Source organism: Xenopus tropicalis, chromosome 2 (genome assembly GCF_000004195.4).
Source record: "Xenopus tropicalis strain Nigerian chromosome 2, UCB_Xtro_10.0, whole genome shotgun sequence".
Lineage (NCBI taxonomy): Eukaryota > Metazoa > Chordata > Amphibia > Anura > Pipidae > Xenopus > Xenopus tropicalis.
Window position 1 is genome coordinate 43,713,132 of NC_030678.2, and position 15,119 is coordinate 43,728,250.

The following is a 15,119-nucleotide window of genomic DNA, read 5'->3' on the forward strand; positions in this document are numbered from 1 at the left end:
GACAATTTACGAGCAAGTCGTAATGGCTACGAAAAATGTTTGTTTCCAATCCGATTTTTTCCCATTCGGGATTCGGATTTGTCGATTAGTAAATCAGCCCCTAAGTCTGCCATATTTGTGCAGAAGTAGGCTGTTGGCATTATACGGTTTAAAGTAACAGGCTGAAAAGGGACTGTCAGGTACTGTGGCATTATACTGTGGGGTAACATGCACAAACATTGATTGCCAGAAGGAAAGGCTTGTCAGTGTATTATAAAATATAGTAGTAGTATAGTTGAAATATACTAGTAATACCATTATACCAGCATACTAGTCGTATAGGAGTATTATACCAGTATAGTATGGCTCTTGTGTTATAGAAGTATTATACCAGTATAGTATGGCTCTCGTGGTATAGTAGTATTATACCAGTATAGTATGGCTCTATTGGTATGGTAGTATTATATCTGTATAGTCTGGCTCTAGTGGTATAGTAGTATTATACCAGCATAGTAGTATTATACCATTATAGTATGGCTCTCGTGGTATAGTAGTATTATACCAGTATAGGATGGCTTTCGTGGTATAGTAGTATTATACCAGTATAGTATGGCTCACGTGGTATAGTAGTATTATACCTATATAGTATGGCTCTAGTGGTATAGTAGTATTATACCTGTTTAGTAGTATTATATCATTATAGTATTGCTTGATTACTATAGTATTAGAATAGTAGTATTATACTAGTTATACCAGTACTACAAGCAAATTATTTTGCTTTATGTATACCTTTATTGTATTATTAGTAGCTAATATAATATTATTGGTATCTTATATTTTTATATATAGATGTTATTGTGCTGGCAGTATTATTATAGTAATACCAGCATGTTGTTTTAATTTTAAATTGTTATTCTTTGTTGTTATTTATTTAATATTTGATTAGATTGGAATATTAAATATTGTAATATGGGATCTTGTGTATTTGGATGCCACTGATACTTACTTTGTGTTATTCCAGTGTTAAAGTGCGCTTTTTCGCAGATATACACACACAACATGTGCAGCAGTAGTCAAGCAGGCTAAAGAATAAACTACAAGCATCGGTGCCCCTGTTCCTGATCATCGACGTGCGCAATGACGTCATCACGCACTGAAGCAAGAAAGGGCAGCGCAGGTCCCGTCGTCGATTGTTGTAAAGGTAAGCGTTTTTTTATTGCAGGGGCGGCGATCCAGGAACCAGGAAGAGAAGAAAGAAGATGGCGGCGTTGTGGGATGTAGATTCAGAAGGTGCGGACAGAGGACCAGCTGGACCATGGGATTTTTTAATAGCGTTTCAGTAGCTATCAGGTAAGTAAATAACATGGCAAGTTAAAAAAAAAGAATAAAACTCTGTCAGTATCGCTTTAACAAGGTTTCTCTGGGGCCACTTATGGGGCGGACCTGTTATACGTCATTAATTCCAGCCCTCGGTGTGAGGTAGAAATGGGGTCAGAGTGTATAGTGCTGCAATGGAATTTGCTTATAAAATGTAACTTGTTAAAAGCGCTATGTCAGTGTTAGTGGGTACGACATTTCTTATAGGGTGTAAAGTAATGTATAAGAAGGAAAGTACTACACGGCCGTAAGCGCTGAAGGTAAACCAAACAGGATTGCTCCCAAGGACCTCTGAAACCCTGGGGGGGGGGGGATTATTTCAGGCACTCGAAATCTGAGCTCTGTGCACCAATTTAATTATGAATTATTTTTTCACAATTTTATATCTGTATAGATTTATCAGAATCATAATCCACTTAAAGCACAATTTTGAATATTGCAATCATTTAACTATAATTTTCCATTTAATAATATCTGAAGCAATTTGATGTTTATTTAAAGTGGTGTGTGTACAATGAAGGGGTTTTCCTGTTCTCTATGACTTAAAGGAGAAGGAAAGGCAAAGTCACTTGGGGGTGCCAAAATGTTAGGCACCCCCAAGTGACTTAAATCGCTTACCTTGTACCCCGGGCTGGTGCCTCTGTTAGGAGAGAACAGCACCAGCCCGGGGTACCTGGAGCGATCGTTTCCTACTTCCTGTATTGCTGCGCGCGCATGCGCAGTAGAGTGAATAGTGGAACTTTAACAGAGAAGTCGGCTTTTCACTCTACTGCGCATGCGCCGGTCCCGAGAATTAGCCGGCAAAACGAAGCCGGAAGGAGGAAGCGCATCGCTACAGGTACCCCGAGCTGGTGCTGTTTTCTCCTAACAGGGGCACCAGCCCGGGGTACAAGGTAAGCGATTAAAGTCACTTGGGGGCGCCTAACATTTTGCCACCCCTAAGTGACTTTGCCTTTCCTTCTCCTTTAAATGGAGTCTAATTAAATCACCGTTGCACAGGAGTCAAGCTAATCATTTAAAGGAATGACCCAATACAACTTTGATCAAACCTCCAATTAAAGGTTCTGCAGAGTGCAGGCTTATTTACTAGTGCAAGTGTAGTGTGCATAGTTTCATTTTGTCACTTTCTCAGACACAAAACCGTAGTACACAGTCGTGCTGCAAACCTTTGATGTCTGGAATTTTAAATGTGCATAATAAAATTGACACAGTTTGCATTGATCTATTGATCAATGTTTTTTGTGTGGAAAAACACAGAGTGTGGAGACCTTGACAGGACTAAGCAAGGGGTTTGGGATGTTGGGTTCAGGCTCTTATCTACATCTTTAGAGCCTAGAACTTGTAAAGTAATATAAATCACAGGCGCACTCTGCTGCTACAAAACAACTAAAACTTTTATTCAATGTATAAGCATCACTTTTCATGTCACTTAAATCTTATCGGAAGAACCAGGCTGACTTGCTGGCCTTATTCAGCACATATTTCTCAGCTGTAACGAAGGATGCTGAGGTCAGCATGTCTAGTTAAAGGGGATGCCCAAGATGTAACTGAGGAATGGTACATCCCAGAGACAACACACACGTCTGCTCACAGAAGGGCACATTGAAACCTGTCAAAATAATAGAACACCCTATATTAGCAGTGCTTTAGCATTTGATCATTGTATTCCTTTATTCATGCTGTTACAGCGCTTCAATGACCCAATCAAAGTACTAACAATACCTGTACCCCCTACTATGAAATATAAGGATGGAAGGAGGCAACTTAAAGAGTTCTGTGAACTGTATGAAATCAGTTCACACTTTTATATGGGACTCCAATATGACTAAATAATCTAATATTTTATAGCAAGAATATATAATTTCATATGCTCATTTGTTCTTTTTCTTTCATAAGGAAACATTTGCTCTCTGGTCTGCTGTAAATCCAGCTTTTCAACCCGAAGATTTAAAGTAGAACCGAACCCATGTTTAACAATAAGGCACAATCTCCATGCTTTCTCTTCCATCACACCAAGCATGTGCAAGGGATGCAAGGAACAGACTCCAGGCTTTTTGTCTGCTGAGGTCAGTAACCCCCAAAACCAGATTGAATCATTGTTAACTTAAAGGTCAACTGCCTCTTTAAAGCTAACGCCATACTGAGTGTTTTGTTTTCTTGCTTAAAAAAGATACTTCCTTACTTGGTAAATCTTCTGTCCTGCTGCATTTTATATTTTTTTTAACTTCTGTCCTCTTGCTGCATTTTGTATTGTTTTCACTTACCTTAGTGGGTAAATCTTCTGTCCTCTTGCCGCAATTTACATTTTTTTCACTTACCTTAGTGGGTAAATCTTCTGTCCTCTTGCTGCACTTTAAATTTTCGGTCACTTACCTTAGTGGGTAAATCTTCTGTCCTCTTGCCGCAATTTACATTTTTTTCACTTACCTTAGTGGGTAAATCTTCTGTCCTCTTGCCGCACTTTAAATTTTCGGTCACTTACCTTAGTGGGTAAATCTTCTGTCCTCTTGCCGCACTTTAAATTTTCGGTCACTTACCTTAGTGGGTAAATCTTCTGTCCTCTTGCAGCAATTTACATTTTTTTCACTTACCTTAGTGGGTAAATCTTCTGTCCTCTTGCCGCACTTTAAATTTTCGGTCACTTACCTTAGTGGGTAAATCTTCTGTCCTCTTGCCGCACTTTAAATTTTCGGTCACTTACCTTAGTGGGTAAATCTTCTGTCATCTTGCCGCACTTTAAATTTTCTGTCACTTACCTTTGTGGGTAAATCTTCTGTCCTCTTGCCGCAATTTACATTTTCGGTCACTTACCTTAGTGGGTAAATCTTCTGTCCTCTTGCCGCAATTTACATTTTCGGTCACTTACCTTAGTGGGTAAATCTTCTGTCCTCTTGCCGCAATTTACATTTTTTTCACTTACCTTAGTGGGTAAATCTTCTGTCCTCTTGCCGCAATTTACATTTTTTTTCCACTTACCTTAGTGGGTAAATCTTCTGTCCTCTTGCCGCAATTTACATTTTTTTCCACTTACCTTAGTGGGTAAATCTTCTGTCCTCTTGCCGCAATTTACATTTTTTTCCACTTACCTTAGTGGGTAAATCTTCTGTCCTCTTGCCGCAATTTACATTTTCGGTCACTTACCTTAGTGGGTAAATCTTCTGTCCTCTTGCCGCAATTTACATTTTTTTCACTTACCTTAGTGGGTAAATCTTCTGTCCTCTTGCCGCAATTTACATTTTTTTCCACTTACCTTAGTGGGTAAATCTTCTGTCCTCTTGCCGCAATTTACATTTTTTTCCACTTACCTTAGTGGGTAAATCTTCTGTCCTCTTGCCGCAATTTACATTTTTTTCCACTTACCTTAGTGGGTAAATCTTCTGTCCTCTTGCCGCAATTTACATTTTTTTCACTTACCTTAGTGGGTAAATCTTCTGTCCTCTTGCCGCACTTTAAATTTTCGGTCACTTACCTTAGTGGGTAAATCTTCTGTCCTCTTGCCGCACTTTAAATTTTCGGTCACTTACCTTAGTGGGTAAATCTTCTGTCCTCTTGCCGCAATTTACATTTTTTTCACTTACCTTAGTGGGTAAATCTTCTGTCCTCTTGCCGCACTTTAAATTTTCGGTCACTTACCTTAGTGGGTAAATCTTCTGTCCTCTTGCCGCACTTTAAATTTTCGGTCACTTACCTTTGTGGGTAAATCTTCTGTCCTCTTGCCGCAATTTACATTTTTTTCACTTACCTTAGTGGGTAAATCTTCTGTCCTCTTGCCGCACTTTAAATTTTCGGTCACTTACCTTAGTGGGTAAATCTTCTGTCCTCTTGCCGCACTTTAAATTTTCGGTCACTTACCTTAGTGGGTAAATCTTCTGTCCTCTTGCCGCAATTTACATTTTTTTCACTTACCTTAGTGGGTAAATCTTCTGTCCTCTTGCCGCACTTTAAATTTTCGGTCACTTACCTTAGTGGGTAAATCTTCTGTCCTCTTGCCGCACTTTAAATTTTCGGTCACTTACCTTAGTGGGTAAATCTTCTGTCATCTTGCCGCACTTTAAATTTTCTGTCACTTACCTTTGTGGGTAAATCTTCTGTCCTCTTGCCGCAATTTACATTTTCGGTCACTTACCTTAGTGGGTAAATCTTCTGTCCTCTTGCCGCAATTTACATTTTTTTCCACTTACCTTAGTGGGTAAATCTTCTGTCCTCTTGCCGCAATTTACATTTTTTTCCACTTACCTTAGTGGGTAAATCTTCTGTCCTCTTGCCGCAATTTACATTTTTTTCACTTACCTTAGTGGGTAAATCTTCTGTCCTCTTGCTGCACTTTAAATTTTCGGTCACTTACCTTTGTGGGTAAATCTTCTGTCCTCTTGCCGCAATTTAAATTTTCGGTCACTTACCTTTGTGGGTAAATCTTCTGTCCTCTTGCCGCAATTTACATTTTTTTCCACTTACCTTAGTGGGTAAATCTTCTGTCCTCTTGCCGCAATTTACATTTTTTTCCACTTACCTTAGTGGGTAAATCTTCTGTCCTCTTGCAACAATTTACATTTTTTTCCACTTACCTTAGTGGGTAAATCTTCTGTCCTCGTGCCGCAATTTACATTTTTTTCACTTACCTTAGTGGGTAAATCTTCTGTCCTCTTGCCGCAATTTACATTTTTTTCACTTACCTTAGTGGGTAAATCTTCTGTCCTCTTGCTGCACTTTAAATTTTCGGTCACTTACCTTAGTGGGTAAATCTTCTGTCCTCTTGCCGCAATTTACATTTTTTTCACTTACCTTAGTGGGTAAATCTTCTGTCCTCTTGCTGCACTTTAAATTTTCGGTCACTTACCTTAGTGGGTAAATCTTCTGTCCTCTTGCCGCAATTTACATTTTTTTCACTTACCTTAGTGGGTAAATCTTCTGTCCTCTTGCTGCACTTAAAATTTCTGGTCACTTACCTTAGTGGGTAAATCTTCTGTCCTCTTGCTGCACTTTAAATTTTCAGTCACTTACCTTAGTGGGTAAATCTTCTGTCCTCTTGCCGCAATTTACATTTTTTTCACTTACCTTTGTGGGAAAATCTTCTGTCCTCTTGCCGCAATTTACATTTTTTTCACTTACCTTAGTGGGTAAATCTTCTGTCCTCTTGCTGCACTTTAAATTTTCGGTCACTTACCTTTGTGGGTAAATCTTCTGTCCTCTTGCCGCAATTTAAATTTTCGGTCACTTACCTTAGTGGGTAAATCTTCTGTCCTCTTGCCGCAATTTACATTTTTTCCACTTACCTTAGTGGGTAAATCTTCTGTCCTCTTGCCGCAATTTTTCATTTTTTTCCACTTACCTTAGTGGGTAAATCTTCTGTCCTCTTGCCGCAATTTTTCATTTTTTTCCACTTACCTTAGTGGGTAAATCTTCTGTCCTCTTGCCGCAATTTACATTTTTTTCCACTTACCTTTGTGGGTAAATCTTCTGTCCTCTTGCCGCAATTTACATTTTTTTCACTTACCTTAGTGGGTAAATCTTCTGTCCTCTTGCCGCAATTTACATTTTTTTCCACTTACCTTAGTGGGTAAATCTTCTGTCCTCTTGCCGCACTTTAAATTTTCGGTCACTTACCTTAGTGGGTAAATCTTCTGTCCTCTTGCCGCAATTTACATTTTTTTCACTTACCTTTGTGGGTAAATCTTCTGTCCTCTTGCCGCACTTTAAATTTTCTGTCACTTACCTTTGTGGGTAAATCTTCTGTCCTCTTGCCGCAATTTACATTTTTTTCACTTACCTTTGTGGGTAAATCTTCTGTCCTCTTGCCGCAATTTACATTTTTTTCACTTACCTTAGTGGGTAAATCTTCTGTCCTCTTGCCGCACTTTAAATTTTCGGTCACTTACCTTAGTGGGTAAATCTTCTGTCCTCTTGCCACAATTTGCATTTTTTTCACTTACCTTAGTGGGTAAATCTTCTGTCCTCTTGCCGCAATTTACATTTTTTTCACTTACCTTAGTGGGTAAATCTTCTGTCCTCTTGCCTCACTTTAAATTTTCGGTCACTTACCTTAGTGGGTAAATCTTCTGTCCTCTTGCCGCAATTTACATTTTTTTCACTTACCTTAGTGGGTAAATCTTCTGTCCTCTTGCCGCACTTTAAATTTTCGGTCACTTACCTTAGTGGGTAAATCTTCTGTCCTCTTGCCGCAATTTACATTTTTTCACTTACCTTAGTGGGTAAATCTTCTGTCCTCTTGCCGCACTTTAAATTTTCGGTCACTTACCTTAGTGGGTAAATCTTCTGTCCTCTTGCCGCAATTTACATTTTTTTCACTTACCTTAGTGGGTAAATCTTCTGTCCTCTTGCCGCAATTTACATTTTTTTCACTTACCTTAGTGGGTAAATCTTCTGTCCTCTTGCTGCACTTTAAATTTTCGGTCACTTACCTTTGTGGGTAAATCTTCTGTCCTCTTGCCGCAATTTAAATTTTCGGTCACTTACCTTTGTGGGTAAATCTTCTGTCCTCTTGCCGCAATTTACATTTTTTTCCACTTACCTTAGTGGGTAAATCTTCTGTCCTCTTGCCGCAATTTACATTTTTTTCCACTTACCTTAGTGGGTAAATCTTCTGTCCTCTTGCCACAATTTACATTTTTTTCCACTTACCTTAGTGGGTAAATCTTCTGTCCTCTTGCCGCAATTTACATTTTTTTCACTTACCTTAGTGGGTAAATCTTCTGTCCTCTTGCCGCAATTTACATTTTTTTCACTTACCTTAGTGGGTAAATCTTCTGTCCTCTTGCTGCACTTTAAATTTTCGGTCACTTACCTTAGTGGGTAAATCTTCTGTCCTCTTGCCGCAATTTACATTTTTTTCACTTACCTTAGTGGGTAAATCTTCTGTCCTCTTGCTGCACTTAAAATTTCCGGTCACTTACCTTAGTGGGTAAATCTTCTGTCCTCTTGCTGCACTTTAAATTTTCGGTCACTTACCTTAGTGGGTAAATCTTCTGTCCTCTTGCCGCAATTTACATTTTTTTCACTTACCTTAGTGGGTAAATCTTCTGTCCTCTTGCTGCACTTAAAATTTCTGGTCACTTACCTTAGTGGGTAAATCTTCTGTCCTCTTGCTGCACTTTAAATTTTCAGTCACTTACCTTAGTGGGTAAATCTTCTGTCCTCTTGCCGCAATTTACATTTTTTTCACTTACCTTAGTGGGTAAATCTTCTGTCCTCTTGCTGCACTTTAAATTTTCGGTCACTTACCTTTGTGGGTAAATCTTCTGTCCTCTTGCCGCAATTTAAATTTTCGGTCACTTACCTTAGTGGGTAAATCTTCTGTCCTCTTGCCGCAATTTACATTTTTTTCCACTTACCTTAGTGGGTAAATCTTCTGTCCTCTTGCCGCAATTTTTCATTTTTTTCCACTTACCTTAGTGGGTAAATCTTCTGTCCTCTTGCCGCAATTTTTCATTTTTTTCCACTTACCTTAGTGGGTAAATCTTCTGTCCTCTTGCCGCAATTTACATTTTTTTCCACTTACCTTTGTGGGTAAATCTTCTGTCCTCTTGCCGCAATTTACATTTTTTTCACTTACCTTAGTGGGTAAATCTTCTGTCCTCTTGCCGCAATTTACATTTTTTTCCACTTACCTTAGTGGGTAAATCTTCTGTCCTCTTGCCGCACTTTAAATTTTCGGTCACTTACCTTAGTGGGTAAATCTTCTGTCCTCTTGCCGCAATTTACATTTTTTTCACTTACCTTTGTGGGTAAATCTTCTGTCCTCTTGCCGCACTTTAAATTTTCTGTCACTTACCTTTGTGGGTAAATCTTCTGTCCTCTTGCCGCAATTTACATTTTTTTCACTTACCTTTGTGGGTAAATCTTCTGTCCTCTTGCCGCAATTTACATTTTTTTCACTTACCTTAGTGGGTAAATCTTCTGTCCTCTTGCCGCACTTTAAATTTTCGGTCACTTACCTTAGTGGGTAAATCTTCTGTCCTCTTGCCACAATTTGCATTTTTTTCACTTACCTTAGTGGGTAAATCTTCTGTCCTCTTGCCGCAATTTACATTTTTTTTCACTTACCTTAGTGGGTAAATCTTCTGTCCTCTTGCCTCACTTTAAATTTTCGGTCACTTACCTTAGTGGGTAAATCTTCTGTCCTCTTGCCGTAATTTACATTTTTTTCACTTACCTTAGTGGGTAAATCTTCTGTCCTCTTGCCGCACTTTAAATTTTCGGTCACTTACCTTAGTGGGTAAATCTTCTGTCCTCTTGCCGCAATTTACATTTTTTTCACTTACCTTAGTGGGTAAATCTTCTGTCCTCTTGCCTCACTTTAAATTTTCGGTCACTTACCTTAGTGGGTAAATCTTCTGTCCTCTTGCCGTAATTTACATTTTTTTCACTTACCTTAGTGGGTAAATCTTCTGTCCTCTTGCCGCACTTTAAATTTTCGGTCACTTACCTTAGTGGGTAAATCTTCTGTCCTCTTGCCGCAATTTACATTTTTTTCCACTTACCTTAGTGGGTAAATCTTCTGTCCTCTTGCCGCAATTTACATTTTTTTCACTTACCTTAATGGGTAAATCTTCTGTCCTCTTGCCGCAATTTACATTTTTTTCACTTACCTTAGTGGGTAAATCTTCTGTCATCTTGCCGCACTTTAAATTTTCGGTCACTTACCTTAGTAGGTAAATCTTCTGTCCTCTTGCCGCACTTTAAATTTTCGGTCACTTACCTTAGTGGGTAAATCTTCTGTCATCTTGCCGCACTTTAAATTTTCTGTCACTTACCTTTGTGGGTAAATCTTCTGTCCTCTTGCCGCAATTTACATTTTCGGTCACTTACCTTAGTGGGTAAATCTTCTGTCCTCTTGCCGCAATTTACATTTTTTTCCACTTACCTTAGTGGGTAAATCTTCTGTCCTCTTGCCGCAATTTACATTTTTTTCCACTTACCTTAGTGGGTAAATCTTCTGTCCTCTTGCCGCAATTTACATTTTTTTCACTTACCTTAGTGGGTAAATCTTCTGTCCTCTTGCTGCACTTTAAATTTTCGGTCACTTACCTTTGTGGGTAAATCTTCTGTCCTCTTGCCGCAATTTAAATTTTCGGTCACTTACCTTTGTGGGTAAATCTTCTGTCCTCTTGCCGCAATTTACATTTTTTTCCACTTACCTTAGTGGGTAAATCTTCTGTCCTCTTGCCGCAATTTACATTTTTTTCCACTTACCTTAGTGGGTAAATCTTCTGTCCTCTTGCCACAATTTACATTTTTTTCCACTTACCTTAGTGGGTAAATCTTCTGTCCTCGTGCCGCAATTTACATTTTTTTCACTTACCTTAGTGGGTAAATCTTCTGTCCTCTTGCCGCAATTTACATTTTTTTCACTTACCTTAGTGGGTAAATCTTCTGTCCTCTTGCTGCACTTTAAATTTTCGGTCACTTACCTTAGTGGGTAAATCTTCTGTCCTCTTGCCGCAATTTACATTTTTTTCACTTACCTTAGTGGGTAAATCTTCTGTCCTCTTGCTGCACTTAAAATTTCCGGTCACTTACCTTAGTGGGTAAATCTTCTGTCCTCTTGCTGCACTTTAAATTTTCAGTCACTTACCTTAGTGGGTAAATCTTCTGTCCTCTTGCCGCAATTTACATTTTTTTCACTTACCTTTGTGGGAAAATCTTCTGTCCTCTTGCCGCAATTTACATTTTTTTCACTTACCTTAGTGGGTAAATCTTCTGTCCTCTTGCTGCACTTTAAATTTTCGGTCACTTACCTTTGTGGGTAAATCTTCTGTCCTCTTGCCGCAATTTAAATTTTCGGTCACTTACCTTAGTGGGTAAATCTTCTGTCCTCTTGCCGCAATTTACATTTTTTTCCACTTACCTTAGTGGGTAAATCTTCTGTCCTCTTGCCGCAATTTTTAATTTTTTTCCACTTACCTTAGTGGGTAAATCTTCTGTCCTCTTGCCGCAATTTACATTTTTTTCCACTTACCTTTGTGGGTAAATCTTCTGTCCTCTTGCCGCAATTTACATTTTTTTCACTTACCTTAGTGGGTAAATCTTCTGTCCTCTTGCCGCAATTTACATTTTTTTCCACTTACCTTAGTGGGTAAATCTTCTGTCCTCTTGCCGCACTTTAAATTTTCGGTCACTTACCTTAGTGGGTAAATCTTCTGTCCTCTTGCCGCAATTTACATTTTTTTCACTTACCTTTGTGGGTAAATCTTCTGTCCTCTTGCCGCACTTTAAATTTTCTGTCACTTACCTTTGTGGGTAAATCTTCTGTCCTCTTGCCGCAATTTACATTTTTTTCACTTACCTTTGTGGGTAAATCTTCTGTCCTCTTGCCGCAATTTACATTTTTTTCATTTACCTTAGTGGGTAAATCTTCTGTCCTCTTGCCGCACTTTAAATTTTCGGTCACTTACCTTAGTGGGTAAATCTTCTGTCCTCTTGCCGTAATTTACATTTTTTTCACTTACCTTAGTGGGTAAATCTTCTGTCCTCTTGCCGCACTTTAAATTTTCGGTCACTTACCTTAGTGGGTAAATCTTCTGTCCTCTTGCCGCAATTTACATTTTTTTCACTTACCTTAGTGGGTAAATCTTCTGTCCTCTTGCCTCACTTTAAATTTTCGGTCACTTACCTTAGTGGGTAAATCTTCTGTCCTCTTGCCGTAATTTACATTTTTTTCACTTACCTTAGTGGGTAAATCTTCTGTCCTCTTGCCGCACTTTAAATTTTTGGTCACTTACCTTAGTGGGTAAATCTTCTGTCCTCTTGCCGCAATTTACATTTTTTTCCACTTACCTTAGTGGGTAAATCTTCTGTCCTCTTGCCGCAATTTACATTTTTTTCACTTACCTTAATGGGTAAATCTTCTGTCCTCTTGCCGCAATTTACATTTTTTTCACTTACCTTAGTGGGTAAATCTTCTGTCCTCTTGCTGCACTTTAAATTTTAGGTCACTTACCTTTGTGGGTAAATCTTCTGTCCTCTTGCTGCACTTTAAATTTTAGGTCACTTACCTTTGTGGGTAAATCTTCTGTCCTCTTGCCGCAATTTAAATTTTCAGTCACTTACCTTTGTGGGTAAATCTTCTGTCCTCTTGCCGCAATTTACATTTTTTTCACTTACCTTAGTGGGTAAATCTGTCCTCTTGCCGCAATTTACATTTTTTTCACTTACCTTAGTGGGTAAATCTTCTGTCCTCTTGCTGCACTTTAAATTTTCGGTCACTTACCTTAGTGGGTAAATCTTCTGTCCTCTTGCCGCAATTTACATTTTTTTCACTTACCTTAGTGGGTAAATCTTCTGTCCTCTTGCCTCACTTTAAATTTTCGGTCACTTACCTTAGTGGGTAAATCTTCTGTCCTCTTGCCTCACTTTAAATTTTCGGTCACTTACCTTTGTGGGTAAATCTTCTGTCCTCTTGCCGCAATTTACATTTTTTTCCACTTACCTTAGTGGCTAAATCTTCTGTCCTCTTGCTGCACTTTAAATTTTCGGTCACTTACCTTTGTGGGTAAATCTTCTGTCCTCGCCGCAATTTAAATTTTTTTCCACTTACCTTAGTGGGTAAATCTTCTGTCCTCTTGCCGCAATTTACATTTTTTCCCACTTACCTTATTGGGTAAATCTTCTGTCCTCTTGCCGCACTTTAAATTTTCGGTCACTTACCTTTGTGGGTAAATCTTTTGTCCTCTTGCCGCAATTTACATTTTTTTCACTTACCTTAGTGGGTAAATCTTCTGTCCTCTTGCCGCAATTTACATTTTCGGTCACTTACCTTAGTGGGTAAATCTTCTGTCCTCTTGCCGCAATTTACATTTTTTTACATCGTATTGCTGCATTTTACATTGCAATTTACACTTTTGCTGTTGGGATGGCATATTTTGGGGATTATCACGGGCAAGTAATCTCCTGTCTGACACTGCCCTAAAATCAAAATAGATCTTAGCCCATTCTGCCTGGCTTAATAGCAATTTGTATTTGTAGATTGTAAGCTCTTTTGGGCAGGGCTCTCTTCACCTCTTGTATCGGTTATTGATTGCTTTATATGTTACTCTGTATGTCCATTGTATGAAACCCACTTATTGTACAGCGCTGCAGAATATGTTGGTGTTTTATAAATAAATGTTAATAATAATAATAATAATAATTGCAAGATCTTTACTATTTTCTCCCAAATACCCTTTGTTCTACTTTTTACCTGTCTTATGATTGGTTGTTAAATGCATGTCAGCTGGAAAATACATTCTCATTCAATCATTTTTACTATCATCCTTTACTCTGCATTGCCTGCGTCTGATTACTGACCCATGTCTGACTAAGTGACATGGCATGCTGGGATGTTGGGGATGTTGGGATGTTGGGGAGATTGTGTTACATAGTTAAATTGGTAGAAACAATAGGATTTCTACCTCCTTCTGCCGATTCAGCGGTGAAGGAAGATTTTGGTCAGGTGCCTTCTATGGCGCCCGATCAAAATTTTTAAACTGGCCCGATCGGCGAGTCGGCCGATATCAGCAGCTTCCTGCGATATCGGTCGACTCGCCGACATACCATACACCGAATATCGTTTTATATCGTATTATCGGTGCGCGTGTGGCCACCTTAATTCCGACTTATCTATACACTCATATACACAAACAATATATATCAAGAGAGCACCAGAGGCCACCCCTAAAGATTAGAGAAACAGAACTTTCTTTTGAAGCAGTGTAGGTGGTTTAGTGCTGACTAAACCACCTACACTGCTTCAAAAGAAAGTTCTGTTTCTCTAATCTTTAGGGGTGGCCTCTGGTGCTCCATTGTTTTTATGGGGACAAAAGAACACCCTACTGTCTCTCTATAATCCACTTTTATGTACTTCTGCACAGTAATCATGTTCCTTTGCATACTTCTTTTTTTTTTTGAAGGAGAAAACAACCCCAACCCTTTACCAGTTTAGTTGCAGTCTCTGCACCCTCTCCAGCTCATTAATATCCTTCTTAAGGACTGGAGCCCAAAACTGCACTGCATACTCAAGGTGAGTCTTTACCAGAGGCATATGACGAGAGAAAAATATAATAGTTTTCATCTCTTGAGTCATTTTTTATTCAAGACAGCACTTTATTTGCTTTAGTAGCCACAGAATGACACTGCCTGGAATTAGACAACTTATTAACTACAAAATCCCCCAGATCCTTCTCCAGTAAGGAAACCCCCAACACACTACCATTTAATGTATAATTTGCATTTATATTTTTTCTATCAAAATGCATATCTTTGAACCTCATCAACCTCATTGAACCTCATTTTCCATTTTGCTGCCCAGTTTTCCAATGTAATCAACTCGCTCAGCAAAGTGGCAGCATCCTGCATGGAACGCATAGTTTTGCACAATTTAGTGTCATCAGCAAAAATAGAAACAGTATTTCCTATGCCCACCTCCAGGTCATTAATAAACAAGTTAAGGACCAAGGACTGACCCCTGCGGTACTCCACTAAAAACACTGGCCCAATTAGAAAATGTTCCATTTACCACCACTCTTTGTAATCTATCCTTCAGCCAGTTTACTATCCAAGAACAAATATTATGTTCTAGGCCAAATCTAAGTAGATGACATCAACTGCCATTCCAGCACCAAGCTTCCTGCTCCCCTCCTCATAAAAGGCAATTATATTAGTCTGGCAAGTTCTGTTAAGCTCGTTAAATACCCTGGGATGGATACCATCCGGTCCTGGACTTTAGTTTACCTTTACATGCTCAGTATATAAACCAATACAGTGTTCTT

The 15,119-nt window shown here is 38.9% G+C and overlaps 1 long non-coding RNA gene across 1 annotated transcript; it reads left to right on the top strand.

The window, feature by feature from the left end:
- Window positions 1-918: 918 nt before the first annotated feature.
- LOC116408801 lies at window positions 919-14,301 on the top strand. The gene is made up of 3 exons (XR_004221262.1): window positions 919-1,329; window positions 3,253-3,422; window positions 14,262-14,301. It is a non-coding gene; the product is annotated as an uncharacterized LOC116408801 (long non-coding RNA).
- The last annotated feature ends 818 nt before the right edge of the window (window positions 14,302-15,119 follow it).